This window comes from Schistocerca serialis, chromosome 3 (assembly GCF_023864345.2).
Source record: "Schistocerca serialis cubense isolate TAMUIC-IGC-003099 chromosome 3, iqSchSeri2.2, whole genome shotgun sequence".
In the NCBI taxonomy this organism is placed as follows: Eukaryota; Metazoa; Arthropoda; class Insecta; order Orthoptera; family Acrididae; genus Schistocerca; species Schistocerca serialis.
The window spans coordinates 250,521,411-250,547,817 of record NC_064640.1 but is presented as its reverse complement, the minus strand read 5'-3'; the positions used below and the strand labels follow the sequence as shown (position 1 = coordinate 250,547,817).

At 45.5% G+C, this 26,407-nt stretch overlaps 1 protein-coding gene and 1 pseudogene across 2 annotated transcripts in view; one reads left to right on the top strand and one right to left on the bottom strand.

Annotated features, from left to right (window-relative positions):
• The window catches only part of LOC126469997 (uncharacterized), a 406,280-nt gene that overhangs the window by 85,396 nt on the left and 294,477 nt on the right, over positions 1-26,407 (bottom strand). The window lies entirely within an intron of this gene.
• LOC126472025 (5S ribosomal RNA) lies at positions 12,583-12,700 on the top strand (annotated as a pseudogene).

The following is a 26,407-nucleotide window of genomic DNA, read 5'->3' as shown; positions in this document are numbered from 1 at the left end:
CGGACTGGTCCCCACGTTTCGCCTCAGTTACACGACTCGCAGACATTTGAGCCCATTCGCACTATTCCATGGCTTACACTAGACACTGACAGCTGCAGTACACTCATTCTGTCCCAGGGGGTTCGGGGTGGCGGCAGCAAGGGCATCCGGCCACCCTCTGCAACTAACACTGCCAAATCAATAGTAATACGGCCGAACCCGCGTGACGCAGGACCAAGGCCCCAAGAAGGAAATCCTTTGTGTGGTTGTGTGTTGCTTATTCTAGCATGTAGTACACTTAATGCCAATTTTACGTTTATTACACGCCACCTTCCCCGTGTGGCAATGTTAACAGCCACCAGTGTGAATTGCCTAAAACTTGCACTGCATATATTGTGGAAATGGAAAGTGTTATCGATGTGCAGGTTTCACGGCATGGATTGGTAGTCAGGGACTCGTATTGTTAGCCAATCAACAGACTGTAATAACATTTAGGAAGTGCATTTCTGTGCAAATATACGCTTCCTTAAATGGAACAATGCCACATTAAAAATGGGGTAAATTAGAATGCCAGTGGCGTTTGTTGCAGGATTCTTGTGAGAGTCGTTACGGGATATCGTATTTAGAAAAGTTGCGACACTGACACTTGTTTGTGTCATTCAGCCTGCGTAGTTGCTAGGAACGATGTTGTTGTTTGCTTATAGTTTACTTGTGTGTTCCTTGAGTGCACTGCGTGTTGCTAGTCAGCGTATGACAGTTCAAGCAGTAGATCGTGAGTTGACTATGGGATTTACCAATGCAGAAGAAGCCAACATGCTCATAGTGTATGGAGAGGAAGGGTGTAAGAAGAAAGCAGTTCGTTCTTATGTGGTGCGTGCGGCAAGATAACTCAATAGATGTCAATCTTCTCAGCAATTGTTCATAAACCTCTTCAACCAGCTGTATGAAAGTGGTAATATAACACCTAGACAGCTTCACAGAAGGAAACAAGTGACGACAGAAGAGAGAGAAACTAATCTTCTTGTTGCTGTTGCGGTTGATCTGCACGTTAACTCCTGGGCAGTCGCATGAGGCAGTGGTATGAGTCAGGAAAGTGTCCTACACATTGTCCATTGACAAAGGTTCCGTCCCTATCACATCTCTCTCCATCAAGAGCTGCATGGAAATGATTATGAGAATCATGTTAACTTCTGTACTTAGGCATTAAGACAGGCTACTCCAGATGTACGAAGTATCTTGATAGTGATGAAGTCACATTTACCAATCATAGCCAGATAAACCGCCGAAACGTGCACTGTTGAACTGTTGACAATCCCCGATGGACTCGTCAGGTGGAATGTCAGCGTCCATGGAATGTAAACGTGTGGTATGGGATGGTGAACCATCAGCTCGCAGGCCGGATTTTCTTAGACGGAACACTGAACGCGCATATGTATCGCAGTCTTCTAACAGACCATCTTCCACGGATGCTAGAAGACGTTCCTCTGCAGACTAAGAGGAACCTATGGTACCAACATGATGGCGGTCCAGCCCACACTGCACGAAGTACTATAGTATGTTTTGACTAATTTTTTTTCAAATCGTCGGATTTGACCCAGAGAATCTGTACCTTGGCCGGCCTGTTCCCCGGATTTGACGCCTGTAGACCTTTTCCTGTGGGGATAGCTGAAAGACGCTGTCTGCAAGATCATGCCAACTACACCCAATGATATACAATGACGTAGTACTGCAGTCTGCTCTTACATCTCCGCTGAAATGCTAGCACGTGTGCAGCAGTCGTTCCATACCAGACAGGAAGCATGTATTGCCGCTGTCAGTGGTTGTTTTGAACACAACCTGTTATGGGCAATTGTTTCTTTACTGGTCAGAATCCACGTAACTTGTGTTGTTATTTAGTGCGTATTACCACATGTATTGTGCAAGTGTTGGTGTGGGAACTTTTCAAAATACAATATCTAGTAAACGACTCGCCCAAGAATACTGCAACAAACACCACTGATACTCTAATTTACCCTAATTTTAGTTTCTTAATGTCAATAGGCATGGTTCCATTTAAAAAGTGTGTGTGTCCACAAAACATACACTTACTGAGTATTGTTACAATCTGTTGATTGGCTAACAATACCAGCTCCTGCCTTCCAATCTATGCTGTGAAAGCCGCACATCAATAGCACTTTTCATTTCCGCAATATTTGTGGTACAAATTTTAGTTGATTCCCCTGGCAATTCACCATGTATACAGGCTGATTCCGTTACAAACTTTGAGGGATGATGGAGAAGGCTAAAGGTATGAATCTGAGGTAAAGGACCCTAGGCAAGAAACTATCGAGTTGAAATATATAAGAGAAACTCTACTCACGTTCCACCTTAATCTCCCGCAGTGCTCAGGCGAAAGACCCGAGCTTCCAAAAGCTGATCATGACGTACAGAATTCTCGTTGAATACTCTTCAAAACCCTCAGATAATTTCCCCTGTTGATAAATTAGTTATGGTGCACGTAACTAGATTCAGAGAGGCCAGAGCATGGATTGGTAGTCAGGGACTCGTATTGTTACGATACAGTAATAACGAATTCCATTTATCTACATAAGTTTCACAAGCCACTTCAGTATCAATAGTTGTCCAAAATTGGCGTCCCCAAGCGTTAATGCAGGCATGGCATCGTAGCACATAGTTCTGTCGTACCCTTTCTAATAGCCCTGATGCCATCTGAACAGTGTTGCAGACAGCGAGAATTCTTCCCAGGAGATCCTCTTCGGCCTGGACAGGCGTCTCGTGCACAAGACTTTTCACATGGAACCATAAGAAGAAATCAAGTGGTTTGAGAGCAGATGAACGTGCTGGCCGTCAAACAAAATCTCGTCCAGAAAAAGATTTCTTTGCCTTTCATGAGCAAGTGCTCGACCAACTCTTTTTTTTTTTTTTATTACAGAGGGTTGCTAACCCTCTGACCGAACACGCTGAGCTACCGTGCCGGCGCCAACTGAGCTACCCAAGCACGACTCACGCTGCGTCCTCACAGCTTTGCTTCTGCCAGTACCTCGTCTCCTACCTTCCAAACTTTACAGAAGCTCTCTTGCGAACCTTGCAGAACTAGCAGTCCTGAAAGAAAGGATATTGCGGAGACATGGCTTAGCCACAGCCTGGGGGATGTTTCCAGAATGAGATTTTCACTCTGCAGCGGAGTGTGCGCTGATATGAAACTTCCTGGCAGATTAAAACTGTGTGCCGGACCGAAACTAGAACTCGGGGCCTTTGCCTTTCGCGGGCAAGTGCTCTACCACTCCTTTCTTTCAGGAGTGCTAGTTCTGCAAGGTTCGCAGGAGAGCTTCTGTAAAGTTTGGAAGGTAGGAGACGAGGTACTGGCGGAAGTAAAGCTGTGAAGACGGGGCGTGAGTCGTGCTTGGGTAGCTCAGTTGATAGAGCACTTGTCCGCGAAAGGCAAAGGTCCCGAGTTCGAGTCTCAGTCCAGCACACAATTTTAGTCTACCAGGAAGTTGCAAGATCTCCTCTGCCTACCTACTTTTCAGAGAATGTCTGATCCAGGTGCTTACAAACCCTCAGTCGAAAGTGAGATGCGGCTCCATCACGTTGGATCCACATCCGTTCACGAATAGCAAGTCGGATATATTCCAGATGCCTGGGTCTTTGATACACACTATCGGAGGTAGTGGAACGATTTTCGCTCATGGCTTTTGACCCGGCCGTTTCCGGACCAGGGTCCCTTACCTAAAATTGATACATTTACCCTTCTCCATCATCCCTGAAAGTTTGTAACATCATCATGGAATCACTCTGTATAGTGTGAACAGAAACGGACCTATCACACGCCCGACACTACTTACTCTTTTCGCATTTCCTCTTCGATGAGACCTGTTGGGTTTTTCCTGTTAATAAGATCCCGTTACAAATGGAGCCCGTTATTAGGTATGAACCTTTTTTTAAATTTTAAGTCCTATGTTTCGCAGTGTTTACGGAATCTTGCTGGGGAGGGGGGCTCAGGTGGCATAATGACTAAAACATTGTTATATGTATGTCGAAGGAAACGGCTTCAAATCCCCATCTGACAATCGAGTTTAACGTTTTATGTGGATTCCCAAAAACTATCACATCCATACCTGCATCTACATGATTACTCTGCAATTCACACTAAGTGTTTGGCAGAGGGTTCATAAAACCGCTTTCAGACTATTTCTCTACCGTCCCACTCTGGAATAGCGCTTGGAAAAATGAACACCTGAATCTCCCCACACGAACACTGAGTTGTCTTATTACGATGACAATTTCTCCCTAAGTTGGTGGGAGTCAACAAAATATTTCGGCATTAGGAAGCGAAAGCTGATGATTGAAATTTCGTGGAAAGGTTTTGTCTTAACGAAACTCACATTTGTCTTAATGATTGGAGCCGCATCTCACTTATCGCATCCGTGTCATTCGCTCCCCTATTTGGTGATGGTAAAAAAAAAAAGGAGCTGCAATTCTTTGAAATTTTCTCTTTCTCATCTTAGTTCAGTCCGAGCCGCATACGCCTTTTTCTACACTGCGCAACAGAATTAAAGGATTACTTTTTCGGATCCACGTAATTGTCTCCCACTGCGACATATAAGTTTGAAATTTGTCTCAAAGGTGTGTACGACCTTCCTTTCTAATGGTGCGAAAACGTGGCGCCCTGCGACGTCACCCTCGGATTCGACGGCGCTTTAAACAGCAAGGAGTCAATACGTGAGACAATAAGACCACAGCTCAGAACTTCATATGACGTGTAAGGTGAGTTAATGATCTCGCACTGGCGCGGAACTCGACCAAAATTCTGCCACACTGGATGGAGCGCTTTTATCTGACCATCACCCACCTCCACTCCCCATCCTCGCCGCGCGGGATCAGCCGAACGGTCTCGGGCGCTGCAGTCATGGACTGTGCAGCTGGTCCCGGTGGAGGTTCGAGTCCTCCCTCGGGCATGGGTGTGTGTGTTTGTTCTTAGGACAATTTAGGTTAAGTAGTGTGTAAGCTTAGGGACTGATGACCTTAGCAGTTAAGTCCCATAAGATTTCACACACATTTTTGAACTCCCCACCCTCCGACCAGCCTCTGTGCCTGCCGTCTGCGCCAGCACCTCCCCCCTCCCCCCCCCCCCCCAACCATCCCAACCCATTCCTTCCGTCGACATCATTGCTCCGTCTACGGTTCGCACCCAGATATGCGTGCTGGCGGCGCCTCCGCTGTTCCTCCAACTGCATCTGGTCAGTCCGTTGTGGGATATCTCCTTCCTCTTCATAAACAGGCTAATTGTGGGTTTCCAGGCCTTACCAAGGGTGTAGCCACTACCGCGACTGATCAGTGGTTTTCTTACTCTAATCTCGGCAGATTATTTAATAATACCAGAAGTTAGACGTTTGTGTCCGAAACTTACTATCGTAATCCATTCCTCGTAATCCTAATAGACAAAGTTCTGCTACTGCCGACGTGTTATGGTGCTGCAGTCTGGTATGTCATTGATGTTCTCGGCAACGATCTCCGACAGTGCGCACCGTTTGACCAACACATGTCTTGCACATTGGCGAGGTGTCTGCCCCAGATTTCCGTAGTCCGAGGTCGTCTATGGCACTATCAAGCCGTGCCTCTGTTTTAGCTGGTGGGCGATAAACTGTCCTCAGTTAGTGTTTCTGGAGAATTCGTGCTATTTTCCGAATAATGCGCTACAAAAAGAAATAAACGCAATGACCGCATTTTCCTCAGGTTTCACTTCTGTTTCAGCCGGATGTACAGTGGATGTAGGACGTAGGGCTCTCCGAATTTTTGTAGCTGTTCTTCCGAAACCCCGTTCTTTGTTGAGACTTTCATTGTCAGGGAGGTTGCAGCCCAATGCACCAGTTCAAATGGTTCTGAGCACTATGGGACTTAACATCTGAGGTCATCAGTCCCCTAGAACTTAGAACTACTTAAATCTAACTAACCTAAGGACATCACACACATCCATGCCCGAGGCAGGATTCGAACCTGTGACCGCAGCGGTCGCGCGGCTCCAGACTGTAGCGCCTAGAACCGCTCGGTCACTCCGGCCGGCCCCAATGTACCAGTGTTTGAGCACTCCATTCCTCGGGTGGTGGCGACTGTCCTCGTGTGTTTGTAAGTTGGTGCGCATATTCTTATGATACATACTGTAGCTCAATGTGCCCTCCGTTCTCCTTTTTACCAGGGTATCCAGAAAGGGGAGCACTCCATCAGATTCGACGTCCACCGTAAAGCTGATGTTCTGGTATATGCAAATGAGATGTATGAGGAAGCCATTCAGCTTGTTTCTTCCATATGTCGTCTACATACTGCAAAAAACACATGGGTTTGGCTTCCTCCTCGAAATCTTCCACATAGAGTGAATCGGAGGAAGATGGTAATCGGTGTATGACGCGTATTTGCTAGTGTTACTTCACTGTGTCAAGAGAGCGCAACACTCAGCGGTCCGCTGCTTCCTCGAGTCCAAGTTTCGAGTGGCTAGCGGTAGCTGCTGTTATAGCGGACATTTTTAGTCCCTGGGAACCAAAAAACTGTGCTATGTGTTAAAATCTACTCCGTAAAATAAAAGCAGATATTTTTAAAAACAATAATAGTGATTTCTATACATTTGTAGCAATTCTAACAATAAGTCTATCCCGTACTCTGTGTCTTGAACTATGTGTGCATCCAGTTACGTCCCGTTTGCTGCCATAATGGAACCCGTGTTTCAACTTCCATCTCATCACGATACCTGGGAGAGACACCGTATTTTCCTTCGGATAAGATGGACACGCGTAATACCTTTTTGGCACATTTACTTATTTTCAGGCAATGCCTTGAGATTGCGGAGAAGCATTCTAAAAGAACCAACATTCTTGGTGGATACGACATCTCAGAGCGCAACACTCCTAATGAATCCATAATTGCAGAAGTTGCATCTAATGCACGTGCTGCAGCTAAAGACGGGATCTCTACTTTATTTGAAAAGATTGCACCGATGCCAATTTCGGAAACACCAATGAAAAGGAGGAAGATAACTTTATGGCTGTTGACATACCAGGAAATGCTACAAACTTTGAAAGCATCGCAACAGAAAAGGACTGGCAAAAAAAAGTTTACCAACCACCAAACGAGGGAGAGAAGTAAATCCAATTTCTGAAGACAATGACTGTGTTGTGAGTAGAAGAAACTACTACGAAAAAACAGCCCTCAAGTGGACTGGATTCAGGGCATTTACTGTAAGAAGTGGCTTCATAAAACACGCACAGATGAAGCAGATATGTGAAACGACTGTGCTGTAATACAGTAAATATCAACCGTAGAATGGTCGGTAATTGCATTACCAGTTTTTGGTTTGTATTATTTGGCAATGAAATACCTGTATCTAATTAAATTGGTGATGTCTAATTTTACCATCTTACCACGATCTTCTATAGTTCAACCCATAAAAAATTACTACGGGACGTGAAAGTTATGATTTTATCACATACATCTTGAAGAAACCTTGCAAACACGTGTCATCAACTTCGTTTTGAAAATCTCAAAATTCTTGTCATAATTTCATATAGAAGCAAATGGTATGGCACCTTCCCCTAGGTACTTTACATATTGGTGACAGCTGGTAAAAGTGGACTCCCAGTGGCTACTCCTTCCATCTGCTGGCTGTAGCCACCGTCGAAAAGAAAGCATTTTGACGCCAAGATATGCAAGACATGCCGACTATAGCTAAACTTGGACAGCTGCCACCACTCGGTGCAGAAGAATGGGATGCTCAAAACATTGATACATACACTACTGGCTATTAAAATTGCTACACCAAGAAGAAATGCAGATGAGAAACGGGTATTCATTGGACAAATATATTATAGTAGAACTGACATGTGACTACATTTTCACGCAATTTGGATGCATAGATCCTGAGAAATCAGTACCCAGAACAACTACCTCTGGCCGTAATAACGGCCTTGATACGCCTGGGCATTGAGTCAAACAGAGCTTGGATGGCGTGTACAGGTACAGCTGCCCATGCAGCTTCAACACGATACCACAGTTCATCAAGAGTAGTGACTGGCGTATTGTGACGAGCCAGTTGCTTGGCCACCATTGACCAGAAGTTCTCAATTGGTGAGAAAATGTGCTGGCCAGGGCAGCAGTCGAACATTTTCTGTATCCAGAAAGGCCCGTACAGGACCTGCAACGTGCGGTCGTGCATTATCCTGCTGAAATGTAGGGTTTCGCAGAGATCGAATGAAGGGTAGAGCCACGGGTCGTAACACATCTGAAATGTGACGTCCACTGTTCAAAGTGCCGTGAATGCGAACAAGAAATGACCGAGACGTGTAACCAATGGCACCCCATACCATTACGCCGGGTGATACGCCAGCATGGCGATGACGAATACACGCTTCCAATGTGCGTTCACCGCGATGTCGCCAAACACGGATGCGACCATCATGATGCTGTAAACAGAACCTGGATTCATCCGAAAGAATGAAGATTTGCCATTCATGCACCCAGTTTCGTCGTTGAGTACACCATCGCAGGCGCTCCTGTCTGTGATGCAGCGTCAAGGGCAACCGCAGCCATGGTCTCCGAGCTGATAGTCCATGCTGCTGCAAACGTCGTCGAACTGTTCGTGCAGGTGGTTGTTGTCTTGCAAACGTCCCCATCTGTTGACTCAGGGATCGAGACGTGGCTGCACGATCCGTTACAGCCATGCGGATAAGATGCCTGTCATCTCGACTGCTAGTGATACGAGGCCGTTGGGACCCAGCACGCCGTTCCGTATTACCCTGCTGAACCCACCGATTCCATATTCTGCTAACAGTCATTGGATCTCGACCAACGCGAGCAGCACTGTCGCGATACGATAAACCGCAATCTCGATAGGCTAGAATCCGACCATTATCAAAGTCGGAAACGTGATGGTACGCATTTCTCCTCTTTACACGAGGTATGACAACAACGTTTCACCAGGCAATGCCGGTGAACTGCTGTTTGTGTATGAGAAATCGGTTGGAAACTTTCCTCATGTCAGCACGTTGTAGGTGTCGCCACCGGCGCCACCATTGTGTGAATGCATATCACGACATCTTTTTCCTGTCGGTTAAATTTGGCGTCTGTAGCACGTCATCTTCGTGGTGTAGCAATTTAATGGCCAATAGTGTAGCTTCCAAATGAACATTCATCCGCCGGTCGTGGATTTAAGCGGATATACACTTGGCAGCACAAAAATTGACCGTCTGATCTGCCAACACTGTAAGGCTCGGAAGTGTCTGGAAAAATTGTGGTCTTTTGCTGGAGCTGTTATAATGGTGTATTCGTGCGTGGTCTAATGGTAAACGTCGCGCAATATTGACGCAAAGTTGTGAGTTCGAGTTTAGTCCTTCTTTAATTTTTTAAACCTCATTTCGGCTGTATGCTAAATGTATCAGACTGATGTAACTCGAAAGATAATTTGCTTCACTTTTTGACCCACCAGTAACAGTAAAAACGTCCAACATCAAGGTCAGAACATCGCTGTGCTCGAGAAGTTCCTCGTCCTACAGCGGCGAATGCTGGACATTTGCAACGCCGGACATTTGCCACACTTGCCCCTTCGCCAGGTAGCGATCCCTCAGGTAAGGGTCGCCCTTCCTCGTACTTCTTCTGTCCGCTTTCAAACCGCCGTCTCCACATCTTACTCGATACAACCAGTACGTAAGGGTCCTTCTTCTTCGACATCTTGGCCAAATACAGAGGTTCTTTTCCGAAATCGAAATATTTATAACTTTTGGGAAACGAAAATAATACCGACGATTATGTCAGTATGTAATTAGTTCTGCCAAGTATAAATATAGATCCCTCTGTCTGTACGGTAGCTTCCATTCACGCTTACTGATTGCGATAGAAACAGTCCATCGTCATGGGAGCAACAAGAAAGGAGCAATGTAAAGAGAATGCAAATGTACGCTAATCATTTCTTTTTTAACCACTGCATTTGTGCCTACTTTAATTACTACAACTGCATGCCCAAAAGACAACAAGGAAAGAAGAAATGGGTATGTGAATGTTTGAAAAGAAGAAGGACATCCTCCATATTAATTTACTCTCTAAAATGCGATTTCCCTTGCGGTGAAACATTAGTTAATAAAGTGTAGCCGGACAATGTTCGAAACATTACTGAAAATACGTTCACTAAATAGAGATAAGAACATCTATGATTGACATGTCATGTAAAGTCCACGTATAATTTTAAAATGTTAGAAATAAGGAAATGAAGTAATACAGAATGCTATGCTTGTAACGTACGTTGTTGTTCTATATTGTTTAGCTCTGGTATTTACAGGGTCACAGAGAAAGCATCCTAGGCTTTGGAGGGAAAAGCCGTAATTGTAAAGATCTGCACTACAACAGAAACAAGAAGCACAACTTAAGGGAAAATAATGTAATGTGTCTTCTAGCTCACAAGCGACACTGAAGCAGATAGTTCCTGAGACTTAGTATGGGCAGAGGTCTCATCACAAATAGGTACCCTACTCATACAATTATAGTTGGCAGTGACTTCAATCTACCTTCCGTATGTTGACAAAAATACATTTTCAGACCCTATTGTAGATAGAAAACAACTTCCGTAATTGTTCTAAATGTTTTTTTTAATTATTTTGAAGAATTAGTTCACGAGGCCATTGATATTGTAAACGGTTACGAAAACACACTTGACCTCCTAGCCACCAATAATGCTGAGCATCACGACGGATACAGGGATTAGTGAACACACAGTCGTAGCGAGGCTCAATTCCGTAACAAAGAAATTCACCAAAACTAAACGCGAAATACATCTGTTTATAAAAGCAACTAAAAATTCGGTTGACGTCTTTCTAAGAGACAATCTCCAATCCTTCCAAACTATGTAAGTGAAAACCATATGTGGCTTAACTTCAAAGAAATAGTATTAACAGCACTCGAGAGATTCATACTTAATAAATTAATAAGAGACGGATCTGATCCCCCATGGTGCACAAAACACGACAGAAAGGTGCTGCAGGAGCACCGAAAAAGGCAAGTATAATTTAGACGAACGCAAAATCACCAAGATTGGCGAAGTTTTATTTAGGCTCGAAGTTTGGTGCGGATTCCAATGCAAGATGCACTTAATAGTTTCCACAACGAAACTCTCTCTAGACATGTGGCGGAAAATCCAAAGAGATTCTGGTTCTATGTTAAGTAAACCAGCGGAAAGGCTCAGTAAGCGATGGGGAGGAGGAGGAGGAGGAGGAGGAGACAAGGAACGCAACCCTTTGGAGCAGGTAAAATCGTGGCAAATGTCCGGCGTGGCAAATGTCCGCACACCACAGCGGCAACCGGCAACAGACTACCTGCCACCGGCAGCTTGACGGCGGCCGCCATCCCACCAGCTGAACATGGCGCATCTGAAGCATGTCTCTGCCCTCGCATTGGTAAGCATAAACTTGTTGCTTATTAATCAAAATATCCACGGGTGTACTGCCGGTCTACAGTGTCCAACGGGCACAATATTTCGGCGATCATACATGTCGCCATCATCAGGTGAACTGACGGACTGAGCTCCTGTGAGCTCAAGAATCACTTGTTGCTTATTATAGTATGATTTTCCGCGCGAAATAATTTCGATAAACCAAGTGAACACCGTGTAGTTACACAGAATGCATAGGTTATTATGAGTGTATTTATCAGTTACCATTTTCTTATTTGAATTCCTAGTACTTGTCTTGCAGTTACGAATTGTATTTTTCATACTTCAGTCTTATGAACGTTGTTTAAGCGTTATAAAATAGAGTCACACGTGGGAAAGGTCTAATATTTGCGGCACATTGTTCATTTTGGGTTTAATAGAGAGGTGAAGGCAGTGGACACGGATTGAAACATTTTATCGTGTGTTGGACGAATGTTATCGGAAAAATCAAATTAAAAAAGAATTTTCTTGTTTCAAGAAAGATCGTTCCTGCATGAGCGATTTTTTACATTCAGAAACTCTCGATAATTGACATATGTGATAAACTGCGACCATTTGACCTTCGTGTGACAGTTTCATTCAACAGGCAATGTTCAGAAGTCGAATGTAAGAATACTACATACTCTAACTCAAAGCAATAAAAATCGAACGTATGTCTATTACTGCATTTTGTTTGAATGTTATCGGTTCTCTCACTGAGCATCCTTTGCAATATTATCACTATTGACGCATTATGATGCCTTTACACTAACTACTCAAGAAGAAGTTAATGGCTGACACCTTATAAAAGACATCTCGTCGAGCAAAAGGCAGTGTCAACAGATAATGTTTTCTAAGATAGTCTCAACAGATAATACTTTGCAACTAGTGGCACAAAAATAGCGTTGCGCACTACAAACTCCTTCCCAGGGATGTGTCCATTACAGATGGATGTGAAAAGGGCTTATGTGGGAGTGCTACTCCACTTGCAGTTTCCTCCAGACAGAGAGGATCCGAAATACTAATGAATTCACCAAGCTCAGCGTGAGGCTGATTTTCTGTGCACCATCTCACAGTCAGCCCAGAGTTTATTAATTATTTATTATTTTTATTATTATTATTTATTATTTAGTAATAATTAATTGTTAATTTGTTTATTAGGCAACGACCTTGCCGCAGTGGCTACACCGGTTCCCGTGAGATCACCGAAGTTAAGCGCTGTCGGGCGTGGTCGGCACTTGGATGGGTGACCATCCAGGCCGCCATGTGCTGTTGCCATTTTTCGGGGTGCACTCAGCCTCGTGATGCCAATTCAGGAGCTACTCGACCGAATAGTAGCGGCTTCGGTCAAGAATACCATCATAACGACCGGGAGAGCGGTGTGCTGACCCCACGCACATCCTATCAGCGTCCTCCACTGAGATCACTCGGCGGTCTGATGGTCCCGGTAGTTCACTCGTGGCCTGAAGACGGAGTGCTTTTAATTTATTCATAAATTTAATCCCTGATGGTTTCATACGAAAGATGCATCTAATCTACCACAATATTCATATGAGAATTATCAAGGTGTAGTGCAACAGCATAGATGGGCAGACGGTCCTACAATTAGAAAAGAGTATCCTCAAGCTGTTGATTCATGACGCCTAACTAGCACTGCTTTAACAGTGGTCATTGTTAGCCAGATTACAGCATATTTGTGAATTACAGTGCAGTGCCTATCAATTCAAATAACTAACGGTCATTATATTGCAGGACAGTGGAAACAGGATTGCAGCGAGTATATTACTTAACTAAATTTAGCAAATAGAACCTGTGAACTGATGGCCATTTGTGCTGCATAGCAGACGATAATATTTGCTATGCAATTATCTGCAGAATTACAACAGTGAACTGTGTTGTCATTTATGTATCGTTTAGCAGTCCATGAATTGAGGACTACGTTCATTAAATCTGATTATCACACTACAGATACACTACTGGCCATTAAAATTGCTACACCACGAAGATGACGTGCTACAGACGCGAAATTTAACCGACAGGAAGAAGATGCTGTGATATGCAAATGATTAGCTTTTCAGAGCATTCACACAACGTTGGCGCCGGTGGCGACACCTACAACGTGCTGACATGAGGAAAGTTTCCAAACGATTTCTCATACACAAACAGCTTTGACCGGCGTTGTCTGGTGAAAAGTTTTTGTGATGGCTCCTGTAAGGGAGGAGAAATGCGTACCATCATGTTTCGGAATTTGATAAAGGTCGGATTGTAGCCTACTGCGATTGCGGTTTATCGTATCCCGACATTGCTGCTCGCGTTGGTCGAGATCCAATGACTGTCAGCAGAATTTGGAATCGGTGGGTTCAGGACGGTAATACGAAACGCCGTGCTGGATCCCACGGCCTCGTATCACTAGCAGTCGATATGACAGGCATGTTATCCGCATGGCTGTAACGGATCGTGCAGCCACGTCTCGATCCCTGAGTCAACAGATAGGGACGTTTGCAAGACAACAACCACCTGCACAAACAGTTCGACGACGTTTGCAGCAGCATAGGCTATCAGCTCGGAGTCCATGGCTGCGGCTACCCTAGACACTGCATCACAGACAGGAGCGCGTGCGATGGTGTACTCAACGACGAACCTGGATGCACGAATGGCAAAACGTCATTTTTTCGGATGAATCCAGGTTCTGTTTACAGCATCATGATGGTCACATCCGTGTTTGGCGACATCGTGGCATGGACTCGACTAATGTCTGAAGTAGTGCTGAAGGGAATTGACACCATGAATCCTGCAGGGCTGTCCATAAATCCGTAAGAGTACGAGGAGGTGAAGATCTCTTCTGAACAGCACATTTCAAGGCATCCCAGGTATACTCAATAATGTCTGGGGAGTTCAGTGGCCAACGGAAGTGTTTAAACTCAGAAGAGTGTTCTTGGAGCCAATCTGCAGCAATTCTGGACATTTGGGGTCTCGCATTGTCCTGTTGGAATTGCCGAAGTCCGTCGGAATGCACAATGGACACGAATGGATGCAAGTGATCAGACAGGTTGCTTACGTACATATCATCTGTCAGAGTCGTAGACGTATCAGGGGTCCCCCATATCACTCCAACTTCACACGCCCCACACCATTACAGAGGCTCCACCAGCTTGCTAACATACAGGGTTCATGGGGTCATGAGGTTGTCTCCATACCCGTACACGTACATCCGCTTGATACACTTTGAAACGAGACTCGTCCGACCAGACAACATGTTTCCAGTCATCAACAGTCCAATGTCTGTGTTGACGGGCCCAGGCGAGGCTTAAAGCTGTGTGTTGTGTAGTCACCAAGGGTATAAAAGTGAACCTTCGCCTCCGAAGGCCCATATCGACGATGTTTCGTTGAATGGTTCGCACGCTGACACCTGTTAATGGCCCAGCATTGAAATCTGCAGCAATTTGCGGAAGGGTTGCACTTCTGTCACGGTGAACGATTCTCTTCAGTCGTCGTTGGTCCCGTTCTTGAAGGATATTTTTCCGGCCGCAGCGATGTCAGAGATTCCTGATATTCACGGTACACTCGTGAAATGGTCGTAAGAGAAAGTTCCTACTTCATCGCTACCTCGGAGAAGCTTTGTCCCATTGCTCGTGCGTCGACTATAACTTCACGTTCAAACTCACTTAAATCTTGATAATCTGCTATTGTAGCAGGAGTAACTGATCCAACAACTGCGCCAGACACCTGTCTTATATAGGCGTTGCCGACTGCAGCGCCGTGTTCTGCTTGTTTACATCTCTCTGTAATTGAATACGCATGCCTATAATAATATCTTTGCGCTTCAATGTATTGGTGTTCACCTGTTTTTTTATCGAAGTTAATTCGCACAGAAAATCAAACTACGGTAAGAAACAGCTTTATGCTTAAGGTAACATTCCGAACGCAGCGACAGCGACGGGCGACAGTGGACAGAGACAGGTGTCGCCCATGACAGCGACATGTTGTTGTCGTACCCAGCGACCGACTCTACAGTGTCTCGTTCGAATCCGAAGACGACGGTTGTCTGCGAAAACATGTCGACTAATGAAATTGTGCGTTTACTTTTTGAAGAGGAAGAAGATGATGATTTGTTTTTGTGCCAATATTTAACGAGGAGACGCCCTATTAACTCGATGTTCAAAGAACGACACAAGGAAGGTTTCTACATGTTAGAAAAACATTTACGAAGTGATGAAGAAAAATTCAGATCGTATTGCAGATTAAATAAAAGACAATTTAATTTTATTTTGAATTTAATTCGTGAAGAATTACAACCAAGAACTACAAGAGGTGTGATTACAGTCGAAGAAAAATTATTCTTAACGTTAATTGGGGTAGGACGTCAAACGGGCTGACTTGGAGCAGGAGAGGCACCACAGGACATTTTATTTTCTACTGTCTATACTTTTACAAATAAATTCATAAAACTTTGTCAGCATGACCAGGAAGGATTCGGGATTCACACTCATAGCAGTGGAAGTTCAAAAACATAACAAAATAAATTTTTTACATGTGAAATTTCATCATTTTTTCGCTTACTATTGGCTGCATTTGTAGCTGTAGGTACGTTTTTCTTCACAAGTAAGAGAGATTCTTTGATGAATTTTGCACAGCATACAAACCATACTTACAGGTGTATGAAACTCTAGAATTTTCCAAATCTATTAAAAACTATGGTAAAAATTGAGATAATTAACTACAAAATTTGATTTTTTTCTAAACATAAAATTTAAAACGTAACAGCTCATTCATTTTTTCATAAATTAAATAGAGTCTAGAGTTTCAGACACCTGTAAGTATGGTTTGTATGCTGTGCAACATTCATCGAACAGTCTCTCTTACTTATGAAGAAAAGTGTACCTATAGCAACAAATGCAGCCAATAGTAAGTGAAAAAATGATGAAACTTCACATTTAAAAAAAATTGTTTTGTTATGTTTTTGATATTCCGCTGCTACGAGTGTGAATCCTGAGTCCTTCCTGGTCATGCTGACAAAGGTTTATGAATTTACTTGTAAAAGTATCGACAGTGGAAATTAAAATGTCCTGTGGTGCCTCTCCTGCTCCAAGTCGGCCCGTTTGACGTCCTACCCCCCTTAAGGTATTGTATTTAGATCGTCTTTTATCATATTTTCAATTTCTTCTACACTGAAACTATGCTGTTCTTGAACAGGTGGTAGTGTCAAATCAGTAGGCTCTTGAGGCGAGTACGCATACATGGCAACGGAATTGGTGGAAATAGAAGGCTTTGAAATTATGTAATTAGGAGAGCTCGCTGTTGGACTTGGGGAATTTGAGTGACATGAAAGACAGGTTAATGACACTTCGGTACTGAACTGCTGAATAGAAGAATCTCGCATTCGGGAGGACGACGGTTCAATTCCGCGTCCGGCCATCCTGATTTAGGTTTTCCGTGATTTCCCTAAATCATTCCAGGCAAATGCCAGGATGGTTCCTCTGAAAGGGCACGGCCGACTTCCTTCCCCATCCTTCCCTAATCCGATGAGACCGATGACCACGCCGTCTGGTCTCCTTCCCCAAGCAACCAACCAACCAATAGAAGAATCAGATTTCTCAGCTGCCATCATTTGATAATTAATAAGGATGTTAAAAATTTCTTGCTTCGCTTTAAGTTTGTAAATTTGTGGTAGCGAGCCCAAAACATCTCCGACGTGATTGCAAAATGAATTTATTTCAATATCATGTTTTTGCGTTATTTCATTCAACAATATCTGCCGACTGTCATCCCTTTTTTTAAGTAATTGAGAATGGTATCGTCTTTTTTGTTTCGGCGTTGTCGTTTAGTATTTGTAGCCTCAGTACTTGTTGTAGGTTGGCGGTCTGTTAAGAGCTTCATTCGCAGCTCCTTCCTCATTCACCTCCCTGTAAGCGACAATACTCGCACCCCCAGATTCCTCAGCAGTATCATCTGACGGCTCGCTGTTGCAACACTGGAGGAGGAACAGAAAACAGCTAAATCGTCCACAAATAAGGAGCACTGTGCAGGAATCCTTACCGTAGACGTGATGCTGTTTGTAGCTGTGGCAAAGAGGGTAACACTTAAAACACTGCGCTGAGGGACGCCATTCTCCTGCTCAAAGCGATCTGACAGCATGTCACCAACTCGGGTCCTAAAAAATTGATGGAGTTGTGCGAGAATTCAAACTCTTCAACTAGTATCGTATGTCTTACTGATATCGAAGAATATGCCAATACAGTGATGCTTACGTAGGGAAGCCTGCTGAATAGTCGACTCTAGCAGGGACAGGTTGTCGACAGTGGACCGAAATCTCCGGAACCCATTCTGAGAACGGCTAAGGAGTTGTCTGGTCTCTACATCCAGACCAGACGACGGTTAACCATTCGCTCCAGGGTCTTTCCTACGCAGCTCATTAAGACGATACTTCTGTAACTACTAGGATACGTGTGGTCCTTTCCTGGTTTGAGGAGAGGTGGTAGAATTGCCTCCCTTCACGAGATGGTGAATTTGCCTGTGTGCCATATAAGATTAAAAGACGCTTGTGGCGAATGTCGAAGTATGCAGTACCTGCTTTAGTCGTGACCGTGTGTAGTGTCATGCGCCTCAAGCAGGGCTGATTCCAGCAGTCTAATTTGTCCCTCTCTACAGTCGCACGGTAGCGGTGAAACGTTAGATCCTGGCTGGAAAGGGCAGTAGTTTTTGCAAAATTCTCTGCCAGCGTCTGAGCTATGTCTCTGGGCGTGTCCTAAGAGATACCCCTGCTTCAGCACTGCTGCTATTGGTAAACGACTGTGTTTACCAGAAATCCTCTGGATGGCTTACCATACTTTTGTGGAACAAGTGGAACGGTTGATAGAGTCCAGGAACTCTTGCCATGACCTTTGCTTGCTCTCCTTAATCACGGGTCGAGACCTGGTTTTCGCAACTCGAAAGGCTGTGAGGTTGTCTGCTGTTGGGCGGCATTTAAACAGGCGAAGAGCTGCACACCTGTCCTAGATCGCTGAACGGCACTCAGCAGTTCACCAAGGTACAGATCACCTCCTAAGATGACCAGAAGACTAAGGCATGGATAAGTCAGCGGCATAATGGATCACTCATGTGATGTGGTCCACCCATTTCTGGATGCTGTCACAGCGTTCGAACACAGCCAGCTGGCTAAACAGCGTCCAGTTAGCCCTGTTGACCATCCATTTTGGTGGCTTCTCTTTAGGTAGTGCTTCATCCAGTAGATGAATGTGGAATGTGAAGTGGTCACTGGAATTAAGATTGTCAATGACCTCTCATTGGACAGAGTCTGTGAGGGCTGCAGAACAGAAAGAGAGCTCGATGGCTGATAGTGACCCATTACCAATACAGAAATGAGTGTAAGTACCTGTGTTGAGGATGCGCAGCTCGTGAGATGTCATGAGATTCTCCAAAACCTGACCCTGAGGGCAAGTAGAGGTCGATCCCCACAAGACATGATGACCGTTGGAGTACCCCAGGAGGATAAATGGTTGTGGAAGTTGTCCTATAAGATTTGCAAGAGTCTCAGGGTCTATTGCACCTTGCGGAGGTAAATACAACGAGGAAACAGTGGTCATCCGACACACAAGAATTTCAACAGCAACTCCTTGAAGCTCAGAAGCCGGGGGGAGGGCAGAGGAGTAGTGTGCATTAGTGGCAAACACAGTGACCCCTCCTTAGAAAGATAGATCCCTTATCATTTAGCTACAAAATAGCAGGTCAGCAACTGGAAGCAGTTAATTCCATAAATTATCTGGGAGTACGCATTAGGAGTGATTTAAAATGGAATGATCATATAAAGTTGATCGTCAGTAAAGCAGATGACAGACTGAGATTCATTGGAAGAATCCTAAGGAAATGCAATCCGAAAACAAAGGAAGTAGGTTGCAGTACGCTTGTCCGCCCACTGCTTGAATACTGCTCAGCAGTGTGGGATCCGTACCAGATAGGGTTGATAGAAGAGATAAAGAAGATCCAACGGAGAGCAACGCGCTTCGTTACAGGATCATATAGTAATCGCGAAAGCGTTACGGAGATGATAGATAAACTCCAGTGGAAGACTCTGCAGGAGAGACGCTCAGTAGCTCGGTACGGGCTTTTGTTAAAGTTTCGAGAACATACCTTCTCCGAGGAGTCAAGCAGTATATTGCTCCCTCCTACGAATATCTCGCGAAGAGATCATGAGGATAAAATCAGAGAGATTAGAGCCCACACAGAAGCATACCGACAATCCTTCTTTCCACGAACAATAAGAGACTGGAATAGAAGGGAGAACCGATAGAGGTACTCAGGGTACTCTCCGCCACACACCGTCAGGCGGCTTGCGGAGTATGGATGTAGATGTAGATGTAGATGCTCTTTCCCCTGATAGATCATCCTTGCAGTGTAGCACATGGTATGGGACGTCAGTATCTTTAAAATGTGTTTCCTATAAACACAAGCATAAGAGGCGTGCCTGTGCTACGAGTTTCAGTTCCTCCACATGAGTCCTGAAACCATTCAAGTTTCACTGTAGTATGGGAACCATTTCAGTGGTGTGGTTTTAATTTACCCCTTTCTTTGCAGCCGGCAGCGGTGGCCGAGCGGTTCTAGGCGCTTCAGTCCGGAACCGCGCGACTGCTACGGTCGCAGGTTCGAATCCTGCCTCGAGCATGGATGTGTGTGATGTCCTTAGGTTAGTTAGGTTTAAGTAGTTCTAAGTTCTAGGGGACTGATGACCGCAGATCTTAAGTTCCATAGTGCTCAGAGTCATTTTTTGAACCTCTCTTTGCAACAGGGAGGTGAAGCACTTCTTGTGCGGGGGGAGGGGGGGGGGTTGGAGGGGCTGTCTGGATCCTAGGCATCTAACTCCATGAACTCCTCCTCATCAGTCAAACGTGCCAGAATGACGTCTGACGGCGGCTGGCACAGCTTTTGACCTGAGTGTCGTGATCCTTACCCTGCACCCTGTCCCTTCGAGGATGAGAGGGAAAGGGGGCGTTGGGAGGCACTCTGCTTTTCGTGTGCCTTTTTGATGCTCACTGCAGAAATGTTGCTGGTCATTTCTGTGGCAGCTGCTTGGATTGCCTTATCCTTACTTACTTTACCTTGGGATGTACACATGCAAGTACAGGTGCTGGTGGTGGATAGTTGTATGCTGAACATCGTCTGCGTCGAAGCGTCGACCTTAGGAGCAAGTTTCTGTGCCATAGAAGCGCAAGAAGTGGTAAAGACAGGTGGTTTCGTCGCGTTATATTCCTTTTTGGTTCAAATGGTTCAAATGGCTCTGAGCACTATGGGACTCAACTGCTGTGGTCATAAGTCCCCTAGAACTTAGAACTACTTAAACCTAACTAACCTAAGGACAGCACACAACACCCAGCCATCACGAGGCAGAGAAAATCTCTGGCCCCGCCGGGAATCGAACCCGGGAACCCGGGCGTGGGAAGCGAGAACGCTACCGCACGACCACGAGATGCGGGCATTCCTTTTTGGTCTCTGCGTGGGGTTACCGTTTGGTCACATTTAGTTCCGGAATTTTTGGTTTCTCTGCACAAACAGGGCAGTCTCGGCTCCAGACTAGGAGGGTCCCAGAGCAGTTAGTACAGACTGCTGGAGATGAAGAGTTAGTCCAGCTTCATGAGCTGCCTTTCCACATTTTCCACAGTTCGCTTCAGCCCCGCAACTCAGCTTTATGTGGCCAAATCGCTTGCATTTGTAGCACCGCGTAGGGTCAGGTAGATAAGGCCTAACCATCAGTTAGAGGAAACCTGTCATGATGCGTTCAGACAGCGTTAGAAATTGAAGGTCACAATGAAGGCGGCGGTCTCCTCAATTTCTCCATTGTTCCTACGTATCCTTTGCTCTACGTCCACTATCTCCTGTGTACCCATTTCTGTTTAATTTCAGCAATGTCTATGTAAATAATGTCACGGCACGTGACCACACCCTTCCTGGAGCCAAGGGAGTTATGCAATTCAACAATTATGTCATAATCACCCAAGTTTTCTGACTTTTTAAGTAGTCCCACCTGCTGTGCCCTGTTAGTCTCGACCAGTAGGGAACCATTTCGCATCCGCTTTATATATTACAGGCTTCCAGCAAGCTCTTCCAAGCCTCTTAATCACCAAAAAAGCAGTTTGATTTACGACTCCTTGAGCTCTGTTACTATAGTGCAACTGATTCCGATTATCAGGAGGGTTAGCGTCCCTCATTCGTTTGGATGACTGGGTGTGAGTGCACCTAGGCGGTGCACCCATCACGCTGGGATGAGTAGAAAAAGATTTCAAGAGCTCCATCTCGATCCCACGAGCACATAGGGAAATAAGAGTCCACTCAGACAGAGCCGTGTGTGCCTGAGTAAACCTTACACAACTGAGGCGCGGCAGGTTCTCCAGACGTTGCCCGCTAACGACTGTTCCACCTCAACTGCCATGCACTTCATCAGCACACAGCACACTTTGAGACTTTTTGTTTTATAGAAGCTTTTACCATCCTTACAATCCGGGTGGTCAAGCCAAGATCCCCATTGCCTGTGACATACAACATTCCACCGCCGCACCACACGGTGGTCACTGAAGCATGAGCAGAGCTTACGGTGACAGAGAACTGGCAGCACTTACCAATTCCCAGTTCAGGAATCCCAGGGTCGCCAAGTCCGTATCCAGCAAACGAATGCTGAGCCCCTGAGGGAGCTGATTTTTGTGCTGTCAACTGTACAAGTTCACTTGGCCAGTTATCGCTGTACAGTTGCAAGTCTCCATCAGTTGTCAAGAGTTGCCAGCAGTTACCGGTGGGACATTGCCGGACAGTTACTACACAAACAGTTGTCGCAGTCACTGCACAGTATTACAGTAACCACCGAGTGTCTCCATGTGTATTATTAACAGATCCAGGACTTACATACTGTCACCATCAGTGGAGGCAGACAAGAGCTACTATTAGATTATTTAGTCTTTGTTCACTGGAGTCAGGTTTACACCAGTGCTCAGAACTTTAAATTCAGTGTCACGTCTTCTTCTCATCATTACACTAGAGTTCATTGTTTGTATAGGATATATATGATTTTAATAAGACCCGCCAGGTTAGCCGAGCGCGCTGATACACTGCTTCCTGAACTCGGGTAGGCGCGCCGGCCCCGGATCGAATCCGCCCGGCGGATTTACGACGGGGGCCGGTGGGCCGGCCAGCCTGGATGTGGTTTTTAGGCGGTTTTCCACAACCCCCTAGGTGAATACTGGGCTGGTCCCCACGTCCCGCCTCAGTTACACGGCTCGCAGACATCTGAACACTTTCGCACTATTCCATGGATTACACTAGTCGCAGACAGTTGGGATACACTAATTTCTTCCCAGGGGAGTACAGGGTGGCGGCAGGAAGGGCATCCGGCCACCCCTTCAACTAACATTGCCACATCCGATTAACCATGCCAACCCTGCGTATCCGCGGGAAGAACGGCACAAGCAAAAGAAAGAAAGAATATATTATTTTAATAAATGAATGTTATTTGTTACTCACTGTGTTGCCAATATTAATTCTGTTGTTGTCTATTTTTGCCCTGTGACGAGACTAGTTGCAGAGTGTAAGTACGCCACCACAATGCCACAATTATTTTGTATTGTAGGGGGTTTGCTTTCTGCCATCTTTGTGCTGGATACCAAAGGTATTTGGCAAATACAGCAGTCATCACTCATTTGATTCCGTTGCCAGATAAAGACCATTCTGCACAATCTAGTCACATTAATGTGACTACCGCCTATTACAGACTTCAACGTGCAATAACCACTCACAGGCGGCAGGTGGCAGCACCAGCTATTGATGGTATATAAAGTGTGTTGAGGAACACGGAAAACAGTGCAGTTGTTGTAATGCGTGCGATTTATCTAACGTCCAAAACGACACGATCATTGGCTCTCGGTCTAAGGGAGGAAGCATTTCCGAAACGTCTAAGTCTGTAAACTCTTCGAGTTGCACTGCGGTTAAAGTATGCAGTGCATGGCAAAATGGCGCTATGCAAAACGGCTGCAGAGGCAACTGTTGGTACACCATGGGCCATAGATGTCAGGGATGAGCGACGGCAGCGAAGATGTGTACGGGCGAACAGACGTGCAACTGTTGAGCAACTGACCAGTCATTGTCTCCTCAACGACGGTTCAGCGAACGTTGCTGCGTATGGGCCTTCGCAGATGGCGGCTGGTTCACGTACCCATGCTGATCGCTGATCATCAGACAGATGGCCGTTGTTGTGTACAGCGTGAAATATCCGAAAGTAAAGACCCTGAGACAATCGTCGGAAGGATCCGGGGCCGAGGAGGGAGCGTTATGGTCTGGGCATTCCCTAGGTCATCACGTCATTGTGGAGGGCACAATGGATCAACGCAATTATGCTTCTATCCTTGAGGACTTTGTCCACCCCTACACGCAGTTTGTTGTTCCTCGGCACGATGTCATCTACCAGCAGGACATTGCAACGTGTCACACAGCTCGCAATGTATGTGTGTGGTTCGAGGAGCACTAATGTGAGTTTACTGTACTCTCCTGGCCACCAAACTCACGATTTAAACCCAATCGAAAATCTGTGCGACCACCCCAGACGGGCTGTTCACACTACCGATCCTCAACCAGGAACTTAGAGCAGCTGACCACGGCACTGGAACCAACATGGCTCCACATCCGTGTCGGTACCTTCCAAAATCTCATTGACTCTCTTCCTGCATGGCTCGCAGCGGTCCGCACCGCAGAAAGTGATCATTCAGGCTTTTGACATGTGCTCACACCAATGTGACAGGACAGTGTATGTACACTAATGGCCATTAAAATTGCTACACCAAGAAGAAATGCAGATGATAAACGAGTATTCATTGGACAAATATATTATACTAGAACTGACATGTGATTACATTTTCACGCAATTTGGGTTCATAGATCCTGAGAAATCAGTACCCAGAACAACCACCTCTGGCCATAATAACGGCCTTGATACGCCTGGACATTGAGTCAAACAGAGCTTGGATGGCGTGTACAGGTACAGCTACCCATGCAGCTTCAGCACGATACCACAGTTCATCAAGAGTCGTGACTGGCGTATTGTGACGAGCCAGTTGCTCGGCCACCATTGACCAGACGTTTTCCTTTGGTGAGAGATCTGGAGAATGTGCTGGCCAGGGCGGCAATCGAACAGTTTCTGTATCCAGAAAGGCCCGTACAAGACCTGCAACATGCGGTCGTGCATTATACTACTGAAATGCATGGTTTCGCGGGGATCGAATGAAGGGTAGAGACATGGGTCGTAACACATCTGAACTGTAACGTTCACTGTTCAGAGTGCTGTCAATGCGAACAAGAGGCGACCGAGACGTGTAACCAATGGCACTCCACACCATCACGTCGGGACCCGGTGATACGCCAGTATGGCGATGGCGAATCCAATATGTGTTCACCGCGATGTCGCCAAACACGGATGCGACCATCATGATGCTGTAAACAGAACCTGGATTCATCCGAAAAAATGACGTTCTGCCATTCGTGCACCCAGGTTCGTCGTTGAGTACACCATCGCAGGCGCTCCTGTCTGTGATGCAGCGTCATGAGTAACCGCAGCCATGGTCTCCGAGGTGATAGTCCATGCTGCTGCAAACGTCGTCGAACTGTTAGTGCAGATGTTAGTCCCCATCTGTTGACTCAGGGATCGAGACGTGGCTGCACAATCCGTTACAGCCATGCGGATAAGATGCCTGTCATCTCGACTACTAGAGATACGAGGTCGTTGGGATCCAGCACGGCGTTCCGTATTACCCTCCTGAACCCACCGATTCCATATTCTGCTAACAGTCATTGGATCTCGACCAACGCGAGCAGCAATGTCGCGATACGATAAACCGCAATCGCGATGGGCTACAATCTGACCTTTATCAAAGTCGGAAACGTGATGGTACGCATTTCTCCTCCTTACACAAGACATCACAACAACGTTTCACCAGGCAACGCCTGTCAACTGCTGTTTGTGTATGAGAAATCGGTTGGAAACTTTCCTCATGTCAGCACGTTGTAGGTGTCGCCACCGGCGCCAACCTTGTGTGAATGCTCTGAAAAGCTAATCATTTGCATATCACAGCATCTTCTTCCTGTCGGTTAAATTTCGCGTCTGTAGCACGTCATCTTCGTGGTATAGCAATTCTAATGGCCACTAGTGTATTACTGTGTTCAACTATATGCACATATGTCGCTTCACCTACCACCCATTTGCCTTCCTGCATGTACCTCTCACCTCCGTTTCCTTTTCATCACGATCATAATTACGTCTTCGACAGTAGTTTGTTCCCTAATTCATGTTTGTTTTCCTATGTATCCAATTAATTCCTAACATGTATCTTGCCGTTGCCACCGAACAGATAGCAGTTTTTGAAAAGTTTCCATATTAAAACGCCGTATCTCACGGACTGAAGTCACAACTGGTAATTACGGCTGTACTTTGTTGGAAAATTATCGATGCTGATTTCGATTTTATCATCTACGTCTAAACATCGATGGCCGATAATAACATCCACGTTAATTGATGAATTTATAGATGGGGTTAGAGCAACAAACAAATAAACTGCCTGACAAAAATAATGAAGCATCCAGAAGGGGAGAAGGAATCGGTACGAAAATTCACTGGTTGAGAGGGTATGTGGTGTATTTCAGTGGTTATAACGTCGAGTCAAATTTACAAGGAACTTGGCAGTATGAACCCAGCTGCCAGTACGACGTTGCACGGCCTCCGCCCTGCTGGATTCATGCGTTGATTCAGTTCGGAGGTGCGTCACAAAGCCTTTTATACTCTCTCCTGATGCAAGCTGTACAACAGCTATTGTAAGTGGTCCGTGTTATCCTGGACTGAACACTGGGACGGAATTGACGTCCGAGCTGGTCCCTCCATGTTCTGTCGGGGACAGGAGTGGGGTTCTTGCTGGCCACTGCAGTGCTTCAACATCACCCATGAAATTCATCGAAACACGTGCG